The sequence below is a fragment of the Geotrypetes seraphini genome, chromosome 6 (genome assembly GCF_902459505.1).
Source record: "Geotrypetes seraphini chromosome 6, aGeoSer1.1, whole genome shotgun sequence".
Classification (NCBI taxonomy): Eukaryota; Metazoa; Chordata; class Amphibia; order Gymnophiona; family Dermophiidae; genus Geotrypetes; species Geotrypetes seraphini.
Genome location: NC_047089.1, coordinates 39,212,117 through 39,230,658, shown reverse-complemented (window position 1 = coordinate 39,230,658; position 18,542 = coordinate 39,212,117).

Genomic DNA, 18,542 nt, shown 5'->3' with positions numbered 1-18,542 from the left:
ATCGGCTCAGTTGTGATGAAGTGACGCGTGTATACTGCATGTACTCTTATTTGAAGACTTTGCTCGTTTAGAACAGTCACTACACTCCTGTAGCGTCAGAGAAAGAAGAACCATCGGCTCAGTTGTGATGAAGTGACGCGTGTATACTGCATGTACTCTTATTTGAAGACTTTGCTCGTTTAGAACAGTCACTACACTCCTGTAGCGTCAGAGAAAGAAGAACCATCGGCTCAGTTGTGATGAAGTGACGCGTGTATACTGCATGTACTCTTATTTGAAGACTTTGCTCGTTTAGAACAGTCACTACACTCTTGCAGCATCAGAGAGAGAAGAACCATCGGCTCAGTTGTGATGTGTGTATACTGTACGTAACTTGTATTGCAAGACATTGCTTGTATATCAAGTTAAAATTTAATCAAATGTTTTGCTTGTCTTGCAAAACACTTGCAAACTAAGTTACTTGCAATCCAAGGTTTTACTGTATTTTTGAAAATGAATAAACGGGTTCTGTTCTGGATGATGCTCAGAGAGGAGAAAGCGAAGATTTTGTCAGGAGTAAGTTCCTCTGAAAAATACATTGCTAACTCAAACATTCATCAGGAAGAGCTGATTTAATATCAAACACGCTTTTTAATATGACTAATACATTGAATATATAATACAGCAAATAATGAATCCTCTGACAACCACCTGAAATGATTGTAATCCACCAGATGATGAATTTTTCATTATTCTGACAGCAATGAATAATGAAGCCAGACTTCAACTCAGAGCAAGGTTGTGGAAAAGGGGATTTCTCAAACTGTGCTGGAAACTTTAATTGCCTATCCTCTTTTTCAACTTTCAGCAATCTCCAGGCATTTTAAACAGATTTGTAAACGTCAGTCAGGTCAGTCAGGCCAGCCTCGTCCACTTTTTCTCTATCAGTCCAGAGCAGCTCTCCATCATAGGCTTTTGACAGAAAAGTCAAAATTTTGTCTTGAAATGACCGACTCCTCAAAGAGCAGTAATCTCTGGAGGGACTGAAGCCTGAAAGCTGCTGTTCTGCTTGCAGCATCAATCAGCCCCAGATTACCCTCTAGCACAAGCAAATTCAAAATACTCGCAGGTTGTTTTAACCAGTTAGTAACATTTTCTGAATTCCTTTTAAAGTAAGGGAGGAGGACCTAAGAGAGTCATTCTATAATGAAATTAAGGGGCCCTTTTACTAAATTGTATTAAGTGCTAATGTGTACTTAAAGTGGGAAAAATGAACTGATGTAGGATGCGTTAAAGCATTTTGGCCCTGATTTTATTGTGACGGGATAATCGCGTGCCAGACTCCAGCGCGCTGACAATTTGGCGCAAGACAGAAGCGCACGGGGGAAAAAGTAATCTTTAAAGAGCTCCGACTGGGGGTTTGGGGTGGCAACCCCCCCACTTTATTGGTTAGTGTTTGCGCTGCCGTTGCGGGAGGGGTGGGGGAGGGGTGAAACCCCTCACATTATAGAGAAAACGGAACTTTTCCTGAAAAAAATCAGAAAAAGTTCAATTTTTGCTATAATGGAGGTTTCCAACCCCCCGAACCCCCCTCCAATAGCAGCACGAACACTAACCAATAAAGTGGGGGGGTTTCCACCCCAAACCCCCCGTCGGAGCTCTTTAAAAATTACTTTTTCCCCCGCGTGCTTCTGTCTTGCGCCAAATTGTCAGCGCGCTGGCGTCTTGCGCGCCACTGACTATGAACCGATTCTATAAACAGTGTCTAACTCCTAGGTAGTTGTCAAACAACCGCTAGGCAATGTTTATAGAACTGCACCTTGAGTAAGGTTTTTAAAATAGAGGACAACTGGCCCTGCCCCATTCTGCCCCCAGCTTCGCCCTCTTCCACCCCTAGCCCTGCTCCCCATATAAACCTCTGGTTTCCTTTCCTGAGCTCGGGGCTGCGTCTGAGGGCCTCGACACGTGTGCGGATATCAACACAATGATGTCACATGCATGCATATGATGTCATCACATCAATGTCTGCTCATACACAGAGGGCCTCCAGATATGGCCCTAAGCTCGGGGAATTCCGAAACCCAAACTGTCGGGTTTTGGAAATCCCTCTGGGCACCTGGAAAGTCCTCTAAAAAGAAGACATGTCTAGGTTTCCCTGGACATCTGGTAACCCTAACCTAGAGACACCTAAGCAGTCTTAGGTACTGATAGGCATTAAATCCTTAGGCGCACTGCCATTTAGGCCAGGGTTTTCTTGGCCTAAATGAGTGCACCTAATGTAGGTGCCTACTTAGCGCCTAATTCAATCCACAACCAAACTCCACCTCGAATCCACCTCCTAACCATGACTACTTGCTGTGTAGGTGCCGGTAGGCGCCTCAGTGTAGACACCTATCTTGACGTGATAGGCGCCTACCAAGTTAGGCACCTACTGGCAAATTCATTTCTTGATTATTGTTAAATTGGTTTTTAATGACGCTTTCAATTATCAGTGTCAATTAATCCAATTAAAAAAATTAGCTAGGTGTATCGATCTAATTCTAGGTGCCTTTTATAGAATCAGGGCCTTTATGTTAGTTTGCCATTTGTGCACACTAACTAAACTAAACTTTAAGTTTATATACTGCATCATCTCCACGGATGTTGTGGAGCTCGGCACGGTTTACAAGAACTTAAAATATAGGAAGAGAAGGAAAATAAAAGGTTTACATGAACATATATAAAAGAGAAGAGTAAGGGGGGATAGAATTACATTTTAGTGAAAAGCCAGGTTTTCAGTTGCTTGCGGAATAATTGGAGGGAGCCCAGGTTCCGCAGCGGGGTAGTAAGGTCGTTCCAAAGACCTGTGATTCTGAAGAGAAGGGATTTTCCCAGTTTGCCTGCATAGCGAATACTTCGATCCTTCCATGTCTATAGAGGATTTTCCCAGTTTGCCTGCATAGCGTATACTTCGATCCTTCCATGTCTGTAGAGGCTTTAGAAGGCATGCTAACTTGTCTAAACTTTGAAGTCTTGCTTAAATAAATGGCATCTCAACATTGATTTCAATTTCTTATAATTTGGCTCTCTACAAATTTCATGTGGCAATTTATTCCAGAGAGCCTGTGCTAATCAAAAATATGCTTTCTCCTTGGTTGTACTCCAGTGAGCCACTGGTAGATGTAGAGTAGACAAGCTATAATCCTGGAGAGATCTCAAGCATCTAGTAGGAGTATAAAGACTAGTCCAACTATTCAAATAGGAAGGTTGGTATTCCCATGACACTTTACGAGCTAGGCATAAGATCTTAAATATTGGTCAATATTTAATTGGTAACCAATGGATTTGCCTTAATAAAGGGGTAACATGGTCATAAAGTCTAGCAAAACCTAACATTTTTAAAGCCACATTTGAGATGGCGGTCCATTTTATAACATAAAATTTTATTTGTATACTGCAATACACCGTGAAGTTCGATCTGGTTGACAGGAATTAACTGAAAAATCATACATAAGAGGTGAGGATACAATTACAATTACAAGTACAAGTAACATAGGACCATAGTAAGGTCAGAATCGGATACAATAGAAGTAGGGAAATACAAGGAGAACTCAAGAAGTGAACAGAGGTAGATTCTCGGTACAGGTATAGATATGGAGACCTGAAAGGGTGAGAGAGATGGGAGGGAAGGTTGTAAGAGTAGAAAGAGTCCATACCTAGAGCTTTTTCTTAGTCTTGAGGAGAGTGAGAGACATGCGAAGAGGGCACAGGGTTTAGTGATCTACTAGGAATTAATTGAACAAGTATGTTTTTAGTCTTCGTCTGAAATGCATGTATGAAGAAGAAGACCTTAGAATGGGGAGTAATTCTCCGCTGTAGTGAGCTGCTTGATAGGATAGTAGTTTTGTTACGTAAGCTTTCTTGGGTTTTCCTTGCAGGGAGGAGTAGGTGAAGATGGAGTTGGAGCGCAGAAGGTGGGTCAGAGGGGTAAACTCAGATACTTCAAATACTTGTTTGACAAAGTTTATAAATGAATTTATTATCCTTTATGCTTGTATAGCTTTTTCTTTTAATTTTTGTAAACCGCCTAGAACTGAGAGGTATGGCAGTATACAAGTGGATTTTTATGTCACCCCTTTGTTAAAGAAAGCTCATTGGTTGCCTATTCCACACCGGATTACTTATAAAATTGCTCTTCTAACCTTCAAAACTTTACAGACTAATGCTCCTGCATTTATAGATAGACTACTGATTCCATATGACCCCCCTCCCGAACCTTAATATCAGCCTCACAACACTCTCTAAATGTCCCATCATTAAAAATAATTGGTACCCATCGTAGTCTTATTTTCTCAGTTACTGCCCCTTCAATTTGGAATTCTCTTCCCTTACACCTCAGAGCTGAACAATTCAAAAGTAGTTTAAAATGCTTTCTTTTTAAAGATGCCTACAATTGATTTATCACATATACAGTATATATTTACTTTATTATCACTTAACCTGTCACATCTTCCGTACTGTACCTCCCTTTAATGTGCTTTTTCTTAATAAATTGTAGTTCCTCCATTTTTTTTTCCTATTGTTCTCCTATCACAACCCCAACCAAATATGTCAGTCGTGGATGGTCTATGTCTACTATTTGTTGTTTGTTATATTTAAATTTTTAATGTACAACGCTTTGTATTCCAGGAGAAGCGTTTTATCAAATTTTAATAAACTATGAAGTTCTGATTTGGATGTCCATTTTCCGAGTTGGACATCCTTTCTAAAATGCTGTTCCACAGCTCTGACAGCTTAATGGCAACTATAGTAAAAGCATGGGGGTGGGGGCAGATATCAACATGAATTATTGTTAAGATGGGTTATTACATATACCACATCATGCTATTTTAGTATAGAGTCTCATTTCCCTTTACTGTAGCTTGGTTTACAAATGCTTTGAACACATCCCTGGAGGAAACATCCGTAAATCATTATTGAAGTAGATCTGGGAAAAGCCACTGCTTATCTCTGAGTGTAAGTAACCTGAAATGTATATTTTGTTTGGGATCCTGCCAGGTACTTATGACATGGATTGGGCTTGATGGATCTTTGGTCTGCCACAGTATGGTAATCTTATATTCTTTTTTTCTTGAATGACTTCTTCAGACACACAGAAAAGATTCTGTCCAGCACTAGCCAGAAGCGTTTATAAAACTAGTGGTAATCTTTCAATAGCTGGTATTTTTTGATCAGTCTTTGAACATAATTTGATAGCTCACCAAGGGTGAGAAAATCTTTGCTTCCTCTGATGAAATCGTCAAGAATACTGCTAAGCTACAGTTATTCACAGCAGCATCTGCATACAACTCTTAAGTGGAGAATGACATGGGGACAAATTTGTCCCCACGGGATCTATGTATTTCCATCCCTGTCCCATCCATGAGAAGTCCATCCATGTCCCTGCCCCATCCCTGCAAGCTCAATTCTCATCTGCACAAGCCTCAAACCCAAGCGTGTGCAGAAAAGGACAGAGCTTACAGGGATAGAGCAGAGACAGGGACAGAGCTCATGGAGATGGGACAGGGATAAAAATAGATCCTGTGTCATTCTCTACTCTTGAGTAAAACATTTGCATCTTATTCAGTCCTCAAGATCAAGCTCTCACTAGTATACTCTGAACCTTTCTGTCTCACAACTTTATTAACCACTCTTTCTTGTATTTATGGTTCTCAGACAGCCAGAACTGAACTTTTTTTTCCAAGAGATTTTTTATTTTTTTTTTTGTTTCAGTTATTTTCCCCTCCAGATCCTTCATGCTTTGATTTAGGCTCTCTGTCACCTGCTCTGTATTATATTGACAAAATAATTTAATTTGAACTTCCTGGCCTAACATTAATCTAAGGATATGAAAGATTCATTTGTTTAAGACTACTCTTCTCCACTTTCCATTTTAATATATTTATAACAGGGAAAGGGGGGAGGGGGGACATGATGCTGTGCTGAAGTGCAGGCCTATGCAGGATGAGCTCCCAGGCCCTGGGCCTCAATTCATTCTTTGACCCGTGATATTTTTGGATTGGAGGGTTCTAGTTTTTAGCTGTGAGCCTTGAAACTGTTCTGCACTTTTGTTGGAACCCGATTCAGTGATTGTGACTTCCAAATTGCAGTGGAAAGAGAGAGACAAGCTGCAGCCCCAGGAAAGTAAGACGACGGATGATATGAATAACATGAAGAAAGACCTAGCAAAGCTTGAAGAATGGTCTGAAAATTGGCAGCTAAAATTTAATGCTAAGTCATGCATTTGGGCTGCAAAAAACCCAAAGGAACGGTACAGTTTAGGGGCGAAGAACCTATGTGCACGACAGAAGAGCGGGACTTGGGTGTGATTGTATGTGATGATCTTAAGGTGGTCAAACAGGTTGAAAAGGTGACGGCGAAAGCTAGAAGGTTGCTCGGTTGCATAGGAAGAGGTATGGCTAGTAGGAAAAAGGAGGTATTGATGCCCCTGTATAAGACTGGTGAGACTCATTTAGAATACTGTGTACAATTCTGGAGGCTTCACCTTCAAAAAGATATAAAAAAATGATGGAGTCGGTCCAGAGGAAGGCTCCTAAAATGGTTTGTGATCTTCGTCATAAGGTGTATGGGGACAGACTTAAAGATCTCAATCTGTATACTTTGGAGGAAAGGTGGATGAGGGGAGATATGATCGAGACGTTTAAATACCTATGTGATATAAATGTGCATGAATCGAGTCTTTTCCTTTGAAAGGATGTTCTGGAATGAAAGGGCATAGGATGAAGTTAAGCTCAGGAGTAATCTAAGGAAATACTTATTTACAGAAAGAGTGGTAGATAGGTGGAACAGTCTCCCGGAAGAGGTGGTGGAGACAGAGACTGTGTCTGAATTCAAAAAAGTGTGGGATCTTTTAGAGAGAGGAAGAGATAGTGGTTACTTGGATAGGCAGACTAGATGGGCCATTTGGCCTTTATCTGCCATCATATTTCTATGTTTCTGTGTTTGTTTGGGGGGAAGGGGGAAGAAGGGGGGAGGAGAATCAGGTGTGACAATTTTAATTAAAATTTTTTTATTCATCTTTAGGTGATCGGTGGGAGATATTTGAGATCTAGAGCTGGCATCAGGCTGATGACAGTAAGATTCCTAGCAGCTAAAATTGCCTTGGGTGGTGGTGGTGGTGGTGGTGGTTGGAGAGGGTGTCAAACTTATAATACTATGTTTATCATGTTATGCTGACACTTGTATATATATATAAGACTATGTTTGCCATACTAAGTTGTCATCCTATGTTTTGTCATACAATGCTTGTTATGCTATGCCACACCATACCATGTTTGTCATATTATGGTTTTACCATGCTTTGTTGTGTATGTAAACTTGTAACCCATTCTGAGCTTTCCTGGGAGGATGGGATTATAAAACTAAATAAATACATTTTTAAAAAAATGGTTCTTCTTTACTAGTACCGTATTTCCCTATGTATAGGCTGCCTCCATATATAGGCTGCAGGAAATGCCGATTTAGGTTTAAAAACTCTTAGATAAACCACCCCATGTTACTAGCTGTGGCTTAGCTAAGAGTTTTTAAACCTAAATTGGTCTATACTGTACATTGGGGTGGCCTATTCATCTCCCCCTTCTTAAATACCTCCCTCGCCATCCTCCCTGCCGGTACATATCTCCTGGATGGCTGCCTCCTCCAACCACACTGTGCAGGGCAGGAGCAATGTTTGAGATCTCAAGCCTCACCTCACACCACTTCCTGATTGGCTACCGTCAGTTCTTGCAACGGCAGCCAATCAGAAAGCAGTGCGGGGCGAGGCTTGCGATTTAAAACATCGCTCCTGCCCTGCACAGTGTGATTGTGGTTGAATGGGCTCGGAGCGGAAAATTGAAAATGGGTCCAATAACAGTTTCCCAAAGCAGTTGGGGAGGATGTGTGCTTATTAGTGCAGTATTTAGGGTGCGTGAGAAAGGGTTGGCAATGAAGCGGTATTGGGTATGGTGTGCAATGATATATTTAAAAAGAAAAATTGTATAAAACTAATATATAATGGTGGATCTATGACGATAAGGCACATAAAGCTTAATCACAATGAGATATTTAGAGCGGTGAGTAGTGCCGCTGAGATCCTGAAGAATGTAAAATGAATGAGTGTGGGAAATAATTCAAGATCTGAGGTCCTTATATACTATATGGAATACTTGAAATAGTACAAGATTTGAGTGATTCATCATAATATTTCAAGTAAAATTAAGTGAAAACCATATGTTGAGGGTGGTCTGTTACACTGATAGCATATGGCAGGTAAAGTAACATGAAAGAATACCATATTGTGATCTGAAAACCTATTGGGAACAAATTGACTGCCAGCCAATAAATTTAATTGGTTTTGTAAAATGTGAAACCTGTCCAGTCATGCTAAGGACAGGCAGCTGGCACTGGTGCTTCACCATCCATATTCCTTAATATTTGGACTACAATTTTTCTACAGCTCTATGAGCTCATCGCCATCTATAATAGAAAACAGTCCTTTTTAAAGATGGTAGGTGAGACTCCAAATGGTCCCTTATCATTGCTTTTATCAACTGTTTTGTTCATATTTTTTCCCAGATGAGAATGAACATAAGAACATATTCAACTGTTATCTTGAAAGTGTATAATTCTCCACACCTTCAATGACCCCTCACTTCCAAAAGTATATACACATAAACCCTCAGAAGTACCACCTAATACTCAAAAGTTTCATTGTATTAGGCTTTATGTACTACTTCCTCACTGGGTCTTACAACTCCTGTCAAATTTTAATTTATTTGCTTAACCGCCGTAAATGAATGTAGATGTTTAAGTACTTAGCTTATACTTGTGGTCTTATTTTCAGGGATTATATCGCCAACATGCTTCACCCGAAGGGTTTTCTCAAGGCTCGTATCCCATTATTCAGCTTATCACCGTTGTAACCGACCACTGAATGAGGAAGTAGTACATAAAGCCTAATACAATGAAACTTTTGAGTATTAAGTGGTACTTCTGAGGGTTTATGTGTATATACTTTTGGAAGTGAGGGGTCATTGAAGGTGTTGAGAATTATACTTTCAAGATAACAGTTGAATGAATCTGAGGGTCATCAAGAAACTGAAAGGGACTATAGCTAAACTGCTTCAACAAATAGCCAATCTGTCGATCAAATCGGGAAAGATTCCGGAAGACTGGAAGCTGGCGAATGTTACGCCGATCTTCAAAAAAGGTTCGAGGGGAGATCCGGGAAACTACAGACTGGTGAGTCTGACCTCAGTACCGGGAAAGATGGCAGAGGCATTGATCACCTTGACGGACACGGTTTAATGTGGTATGCTCCTGCCCCGTCTTCTTTGGTGACACCAATGTAAGAGAAGCCAATAGATGGCTTTCCTTGCACCCTCTGAAGCTGTACTGGCTGCACATAGCTTGCTACAGCTCCACATGGATTAACCTATGCCCAGGAGCTAAAAACATAATTATGAAGACCTGATGAGGTAGAGAAGCTGCTGACCAACTTGAGGGAGATTAAAGGCACATTATAGAGGAGTAAGATTTTTTTTAACACTTGTCCAATCTGCAATGAGGTGTGAAAGATGTATGAGCTTCAAATAGACAGCAATGTTCAGAGGAAGCCAATAGTTGTAAATCCTCTGATACTTTGGGATACCTTTTGTACGGTATTGGAGACCCCAATATATGGGATTTTTAAATTATAATTACTAACAGTCTCCTAGCTATGTTTTTGACTTTGAATTTATTGTGCCTGTCTAATACTACCAACATTTAAACCTGCCTCCAGGGAACCCTTTAATAGTCCGTGTGCATCCAGAGAACCTTTCTGAGAGATTTGATGTGTTGTAGCCATAGACCCTCCTTAACTGGCTTGTGCACCTGTCTCCAGGGTATCCCTCAGCCCCACTTATCAAAGAGGAACGCTAATTAAGGACATATTCAACATCATGAACTCTTGCCTTCTAAAAGGCATGACTTGTTTTACCTCCTCTGCATTGAAGCCTGAAGGATTCATTTTAATAGCAATTTGTGAGCTTCCAATACTTGAACAAGTGGCTTGCTAACTGCGTATTGCTCAAAAGTTTACTTACCGGTATATACAAAAGCAATGACAGCTTTGTTCATTCAAGAAGTATATTTTACTTCCTTGTAACCAATAACTTTGCTTACTGCCAGCACACAGCTCTCCATATAGGGCTGACTTTAAGAAGAGGCAACAGGAGTGGCTGCACAAGGACCCACACTAATAGAGCCCTGCACCTAGCCGCATCAGCATCTCTGTTACCCTCCCCTTTGCCCCTGGGTCTAGCATTTCACTCCTCTCTCAACCCCTCCTGCCCACGGTCCAGCATATGGCCCTCCCTCTGAATACTCCCTCCACAGTCCAGCATATTTCCTTCTCTGCCCCTCCCCCACACTTCAAATGGCATCTGTTCCTGAGTCTATAGCTCACCAGTAGCAGTGGCGATTCACTAGCCCCAGAACTTTCCCTCTGCCATGTCCAGAATGTTTCTGCAGGAGCGAGACACGGCAGAAGGAAGGTTCCAGGATTGCCCCCCAAGCAGTGCAGGCGAATTGTTGCGGCCACTGGCAAGCTGGAGATTCGGAGAAAGAGAGAGACTGCTTAAGAGATTCCAGAACAATTGCTAAGGTTGGCCTTGTCTCCAAGGAAGCATTAGGTGTAGATTTTCCACCTGAGCATGCCTGCCAGTTCTGCTGACCTAGGTAGGATTGCTAGATTTTCCAATCGGAAAATCCGGACCCCCTAGACCCGCCCAGTTTTGCCCATCCCTGCCCTAATCCCGCCCCTAGTCCTGCCTTAGCTCCGCCCCCACTGACTGCTCTTGTGCAGGGAGGAAGTCTGCTCACGCACTTCCTCCCTGCCTGACGCGATGTGAGGAGGCTTTTCAAAACCCAGGCAAAGTGCTGAGTTTTGAAAAGCCATCCGGACCTCCGGACATGTCCTCAAAAGGAGGACATAACCATGGAAATCCGGATGTCTGGTAACCCTAGACCAGTGGTCTCAAACTCAAAGCCTTTGCAGGGCCATATTTTGGATTTGAAGGTACTTGGAGGGCCGCAGAAAAAATAGTTCATGTCTTATTAAAGAAATAAAAATTTTGCATGAGGTAAAACTCTTTATAGTTTATAAATCTTCCCCCCCCGAAGGCCTGCATGTTCCCCCCTTCTTTGCAGCATCTTGCAGCTCCCCCCCTGGCCTCCCGGTCTTAGTTTCAGCTAATTACCACAGCCTGCAGAGAGGATCGCTGGTGCTGTAGTGTTCCTTGCAGGCTGCCATTGGCTTCCACAGCACATTCCCTCTGCCACGGTCCCGCCCCTCCTCTGACATCAGGGGCAGGATCGCGGCAGAGGGAACATGCTGCTGAGGATGACGGCAGCCTACAAGGATCGTTACAGCACTGGCAATCCTCTCTGCAGGCTGCAGTAATTATTTGAAGGTAAGAACAGGAGGCCAGTGGGGAAGCCAGAGGATGTTGCAAAGAGCGGGCAGCACTAGAACAGACAGTACTAGTACAGGCTGCGGACCGCAAAATAGTACCTGGCGGGCCGCATGTGGCCCCCGGGCCGCGAGTTTGAGACCACTGCCCTAGACCTAGGACATGTGGCCTTCCCAGTTCTGCCCCAGCCCCTCCCACACACACACATACCTCGTCTTCTTCCCCGAACTCGGGGCCGCGTCTGGAGGCCCTCCAGAGGTGGCCCCAAGCTCAGGACCTTCCAAAACTTGGACAAACTGCTGGATTTTGGAAATCTGTCCAGGCGCCCAGATAATTCTCTAAAAAGAGGACACGTCTAGGTTTTCCTGGACATCTGGTGAACCTGTGCTGACCCAAAGCAGTTCAATCAGATACTTCACTCTCCAATGAACTGAAAAAGAGAATAAAATTAAAACAAGAAAGTTTGAGTTCCTTCATACGGTGTCAGGTCAAAAGCGTGCCGGGACAAAGGCGCGAGCAGACAACTGAGCACAGCGCGGAGGCGCGCACCGAAGAAAAAGACTGTTTTTAGGGGCTATGACAGGGGGGGTGGGGGGAACCCCCCCACTTTACTTTATACAGATCGCGCCGCGTTGTGGGGGCATTGTGGGGAGTTGTGAGGGTTGTAACCCCCCACATTTTACTGAAAACTTAACTTTTTCCCTGCTTTTAGGGAAAAAGTTACGTTTTCACTAAAATGTGGGGGGTTACATCCCCCCAAACCCCCCACAATGCCGCCGCGATCTGAATTAAGTAAAGTGGGGGGGGGGGCTCCCCAACAAAACCCCCCCGTCGCAGCCCCTAAAAACAGTGTTTTTCTTTGGCACGCGCCTCCGTCTTGCGCTCAGATGTCGGCGCGCACCTTTGTCTTCCGCGTTACTGTCAATGAACCCCTTCATACACAGAGCATAATTCACTACACCTGTCATATCTAGCTTCATTCTCCCAGCACTCTCACAATCCCTACAGGGAAAAGAGTACGTGTATGGTTTGAGTAGGCTGAATTGCCAGGGCCACTCTAAGTGTTTTGGGGAGTGTATAACTAGTTTTTCATTTTAGCAGAAAAAAGATATTTAGGATAGCTCATGAGAAGTTTAGTTCAGTTCCCTGTAGATATATTTTATGATATGAAAACTCGCAAAGATTATCCAGGTATGCCATAGCATCTGGGGGAAAAAAAGCTATTCTGAACCCTTGAGAAAGCCAGCAATTGTGGCGAAACGGGTCCCGTCGGGCTCTGGCTGCCTGCAACATTTAAGATAAGTACCTTGAAGATACACTTTTCCCTCCGTATCTGCGATTTTTTGGAAGCTGACTCCGCCCGCCCCAAATTACATCATCATTAAAGTTATTTTTCCTTTTACTGTACCGATAAAAAAGTGTAACGCTTTCCATTCACTCTGAAAATCGCTGCTACCATGCTTTCTCCCACAAATTCGCTGCTTCCGTGCTTCCCAGTGTGCACTGAGAAAAACGCTGCTTCCCAGCATCCATAGAGAAAAACGCTGCTTCCCAGCATGCCTGCCCAGAAATCGCTGTGGAAAAGTTATTCGCGGTTCCAAGAATAAAAACGGAAGGCTTTTTCTAAACCGTGAATAACATTTAAAAAATTATTTGCGGTTTTTCCTTATTCACGCCTATGGTCTGCCCACATCCCCTGCAGATACGGAGGGAGAAGTGTATATTGAATACCATTCTCATGAATATGGTTTTAATGAAGATTTAATGAAGAAGATTTTAAGATAAATCATTAATAAAATGATTAAGTTTCAAGTTTATTTAAAATTTGACTGATCGCCTGTACAGGGAAACAAAAATTCATATACCAAATAACTAACTTACAGGACAAACAGGACCAATACGGAGTGTAGGGATTGAAATACAATAATTGAAGGCAAATGAGACAATCAAGGAAAACTACAAAAGGAGGGGTTTTGGGGGTAGGTTTTTTAAATATAAAAATAGTTGAGTCTTCAACAGGGTTTTACGATGTCTAGCAGTCGAAAGCATCTTTAAAAAGAAAGCATTTCAACTGGCTCTTAAATCTATCAATATTTCTTTCTTCCCTCAAATAAATTGGCAAAGAATTCCACAATTGGGGAGCCAGAACCAAAAAAATATATTGTCTCCATGTATTAAAATCACTATGGGCTCCTTTTACTAAGGTGCGCTAGCGTTTTTAGCAGGATATTACCGCGTGCTACACCGCGGCTAGAATTACGCCCAATGCTGGCATTACAGTCTAGTGCACGTGGCAATTCAGTGCACGCTATTCTGCGCGTTAATGCCCTAACGCACCTTAGTAAAAGGAGCCCTATAAGTAAAAAATAAATAAAACTGGAAGGAGGAGGTTTTTCAGGATCAATAGATGAAACGTGGAACCTTGTCAGACTTGGCTGAGGTTTATTCCCTGTCACCAAGTAGGTTTCTGAGATCCTTTTCTTCTCCCCCTGTTTATACCCTATGCTCTGAAGAGTGAGATTTTTGTCAGTTTGATGTCTACTTCAGTTCCCTGTAGATCAGGGATCTCAAAGTCCCTCCTTGAGGGCCGCAATCCAGTCGGGTTTCAGGATTTCCCCAATGAATAGGCATTGAAAGCAGTGCATGCACATAGATCTCATGCATATTCATTGGGGAAATCCTGAAAACCCGACTGGATTGGGGCCCTCAAGGAGGGACTTTGAGACCCCTGCATATATTTTATGGTATGAAAACTCCAAAAGATTCTCCAGGTATGCCATAGCATCTGGGAAAAAAGCTATTCTGAAACTTCCTGGGGATCAGGTTCAGGCCAGCTACAGATGCTTTCTACATGAATAAATTTGACACTGTGTCAGGCAGACATAAATCCCCTTTCCTGCTCTTCACATTCATTCAGAACGGAACAATAAGATGATAAGATTTAAAAGGAGCCTCAAAAACACAGGGCTCCTTTGACTAAGCTGCGATAGCGTTTTTAGCGCACGCAGGATTTTGGCGCGAGCTAAATCCGCGCTACGTGGCTAGAACTAACGCCAGCTCAATGCTAAGCAGGTGCTAAAACCGCTGTCGCAGCTTTTAGGCAGGACTGGAACAGACTCAGGGAAGTGGCATGATGTCCCAACTCAGGGGCTGACGGAAAAAGCTGTGGGTAGAAAGCATACAGATAATCAGCTTCTACTCCAAGTGTAATACCGTGACATGCAGAAAGTTATGTCTATGCAAATGTTATGTGTACAGAACTGGCATGCAAACTGGGGGGGGAGTCTGACAGATGTAACCGGCAGCCTTGAGTTATCTGCTGTCATTTACTATGTTACTCGTAGGTTACTATGCATCTATTGCAGGTGTTATTGAGGCCCCTCCCCGGACCTCTGAACCTCATTCTCAGTGGAACAGGAACAATCAGATTTAGAATAGTTTGTAAGTCCAATGTGTGTTATCACCTGCAACGGTTGGTCATGAAGCTGCCACTTTACTCATACCAAGGGTATAGTTTATACATTCTACTATAGTGACATGTAGTAAGAGGAATAATGTTCTATCCTAAGGATCTTTTGAGACGCGGCGGCGTCCGATAAGAGAGTGTGATCGGATTTGTTGACACCCTGAGGCAGCTTAACAGTGAAACGCTGGCCATCGTTGGTGTTCCGATCCTTAAGGAGAAAGTTAAGTTATTATTACTTTTCTCTGCATCACTCAATCTTGAAAGCAATTTTTTGATACATTGCTATGACCTTTACAGTAGGAGGTTTTATGCCAGTGAAGTGATCGCCTGAACACCGTTATTCCACCATTGTGGAGGTGGGTGGGCCCCTGTCTGAGGCTTTTTCCTCCATTAAGACTGGTCTTTGCTTGTGTCTTTTGTTTAATATACCTTCAATACATCCTTTTGGTGAAAGTGTTTTTTGTGATTATTATTGATATTCACCATATCCGAGTTTTTGTACTATAATAGTAAGAGGAATAATGTGACATTTCTTTTGGTTTTGTTTCTTCTCACAGGACAGTAGGCCAAAGACCAGATCATGTCTGCAAGCAATCGTATGACCTCCTGGTATTGTAAACAGTATGTGGGGGTGCGGGCAAGAAAATATTACGGCGGCTTTACCTTGTTCAGACATTTTACAGGGTCTCCTGGGCTGTTTTGTAAATGGAGAGTGGGCTTGATATGTAATGATATGGTATATACATATAGGGCTGGCATTACAGGGCCATGAAATGCATGTGCCCACATCCATGTAAGTTTGTACGAACATAGGGGGTATGGAGTACAATGGTCAGTTATCTAGATGCCAGGTTGAGGTTGTATCAGCTCATCAGAACCTAGATATACTTTTGGTATACGTAGCTTTAGGCTGCCCAGTCCATTAACAAGGCATTATCATATGATGTATGAGTGTACATCAAAAAGTAAAGGCAAAATACATTTAATGGCTTTAATCGAAGTAACGGTGAGCAATTGAACATATATCACTGTTCCTCATAATCCACCATGCAAAAAGACACATCTGTTGTCTCATGCAACTAGCTTCTGCATTTCTGCAGAGAAGAAGTTTTTCAACTGTTCCCGAAGCCAGGTGAGCACCGCTTCCTTTACTTTATCATGCTTTGTCTTTTGCTTTCTGGGTCGCAATGATGATGACAACGCTGGTGACAATTCTCTTCAGAATACTCAGATCTTCTTCATACTGTCTCAAGAACTGGGTTCCAACCTCCACACACTGTTGCTTGTGCAGATCAGTAAGCTTGGAATCTTTTACCACAATACATTAGGGAACTAAAAGACTTAACACTGTTTAAAAAAACGTTAAAAACCTTCCTCTTTAAAGATGCGTATGGATCTTAGGATAAAGAAAAATCTATTATCTTTATACCGTTTCAAGTTTTCTAGTTGTTTTTATTTTTTTCTTAAACAACCATTATAACCTCCCTATTTGTTTTTCCCTTTTATGTTTCTTCTTCTCTTCTATCAAAAATTGTAACTATTCCCCCTCTTAACCACACATGTCTTGTATGTTTTACCCACAAAATTATTATTAACTTATGTTTACACTCAGTTTTTAATTGTGTTAAATTTTAACTAACAACAAATTTGTTTTTATGTCACCATTAATATTGTGCTTGTTTCATTTATTAATACATGTTAATATTATTGTACATCGCCTAGCAATTTAAATAGGCGATTCATCAAGAATAAATAAACTTGAAACTTGAAACTTGAGAACTCATCGTGCACAGACTTTCCTGCATCCCAAGTCATCATGCATTATGGCAATTGCAGATCCATAGCTGCTATCCAAATTTGCAGCCAATGGAGACACCGTTATCCGTCGGTCTTTTCTAATCATGACATCCGCCCTGCCAATGTGCTCTTGTGTGCGTGATGCTGATAGGTGACCAGAATGACCTTTGTCAGTTACACCTGTTCTTCCTGCTTTAAACCTTTTTACCTACTCATAAACCTTTTGTTGATTCATGGTGCTATGTTCATACTGAGTCAATATCCGCCGGTGAATTTCTACAGGTTTCACTCCCTCTTCCCCCCCAAAAGTGTACTACACCACGTTGTTCTTCAATGGTGCAATATTGCAATGGAGCTTCTCTGTTTCTCACCTTGTGGCTGCCACACGACTAAAGTCTGGGTGTTAAACTGTGCATGGACATCCAACAGGCAATGTACGAGTGCATATGTTAGAACATAAGAATAGCCTTACTGGTCAGACCAATGGTCCATCAAGCCCAGTAGCCCGTTCTCATGGTGGCCAATCCAGGTCACTAGTACCTGGCCAAAACCCAAGGAGTATCATGCTACCGATCCAGGGCAAGCAGTGGCTTCCCCCATGTCTTTCTCAATAACAGACTATGGACTTTTCCTCCAGGAACTTGTCCAAACCTTCCTTAAAACCAACTACGCTATCCGCTCTTACCACATCCTCTGGCAACGCGTTGCATTTCACTAGCTCTGTTCCAGTGTAATTTAACAATTGCTTTTAAGTTTTGATTCACCCTCATATATATATCTATATCTATCTTATACAGTAAAAAAGCAAAATAGCACAACCTCCCCTGTCCTCAGATATACAACTCACTAAAGCACTTTTTACACAGGGGTTCTTCCCTGAGAGGACATACTTCTCTGCTGTGCCTTCCAGTGTCTCTATTATTTCCCAGAATCAATAACCAAGCAGCACAAATGCTGGTTCCCAAAGAAAAATAAAACTTTACTTGTAGTAATTACATCTTCAAGACAGTTTCTTCAATATGTGTTCCCAACATAACTATTTATAGTCATGAATACCAGCAACCACATTTTGCGCTGTAGTCTTCCTTAGAAAAGACTCTTACGGCTGTGCATAAAATTTGCAGCGAGGCCCCTGACCCTCCTCTGTCTGGTAGATATCCCTAGAAAAGAAGGAATCTAGTACGTCACAATCTCAGAATGCAGGGTGAAGTTCCTTGATCTCTTCACCCCAATAACCTTTTTCAATCGCTTTCTCACTTCTGGACGCCTGAGATATCTCAAGGAAGCAAGATTTACATATCATCTTTGGGATCGGAAAGTCCTGATTTCACACCTTGCTCTCTGGTTCCATTTTCTTCCTGCAGGAAATACAAGAATCCACAATTTGGGCATAGGTTTATAAAAACTTTTCCATGACTTAAGCCTGTTTTACACATCGAGAAGGACTTATATAAAAATTGAGTGTCCATATTTGCATGTAAAGAGCATGTGTACCAAAAGATCATATATACTTTTACAGGGGCCTACACAGGGCATCGTAGGAGGTTGGAGAGGGTAAGTGACCACTGGGAGTATGTGTGTGTATGTGTGTGTGTGTGTGTGGGGGGGGGGGTGTGGGTCATGCTTACAGTCATCCAGTAGTCATCCGGTTAGTTTGGGCACTTTTTTTTGGCACTTATTCATTGGTAATACTGGTCTAGTCCCAAACATCCAATTATGCTTTGGATGTATTCTAAAATGTTCGATTAGGGCAGAAAGACATCCAGGTCATAAGTCTGCCCTAGTGCCGCCCATAAGATTCAAAATTCCCATAAATACGGCACACTTAT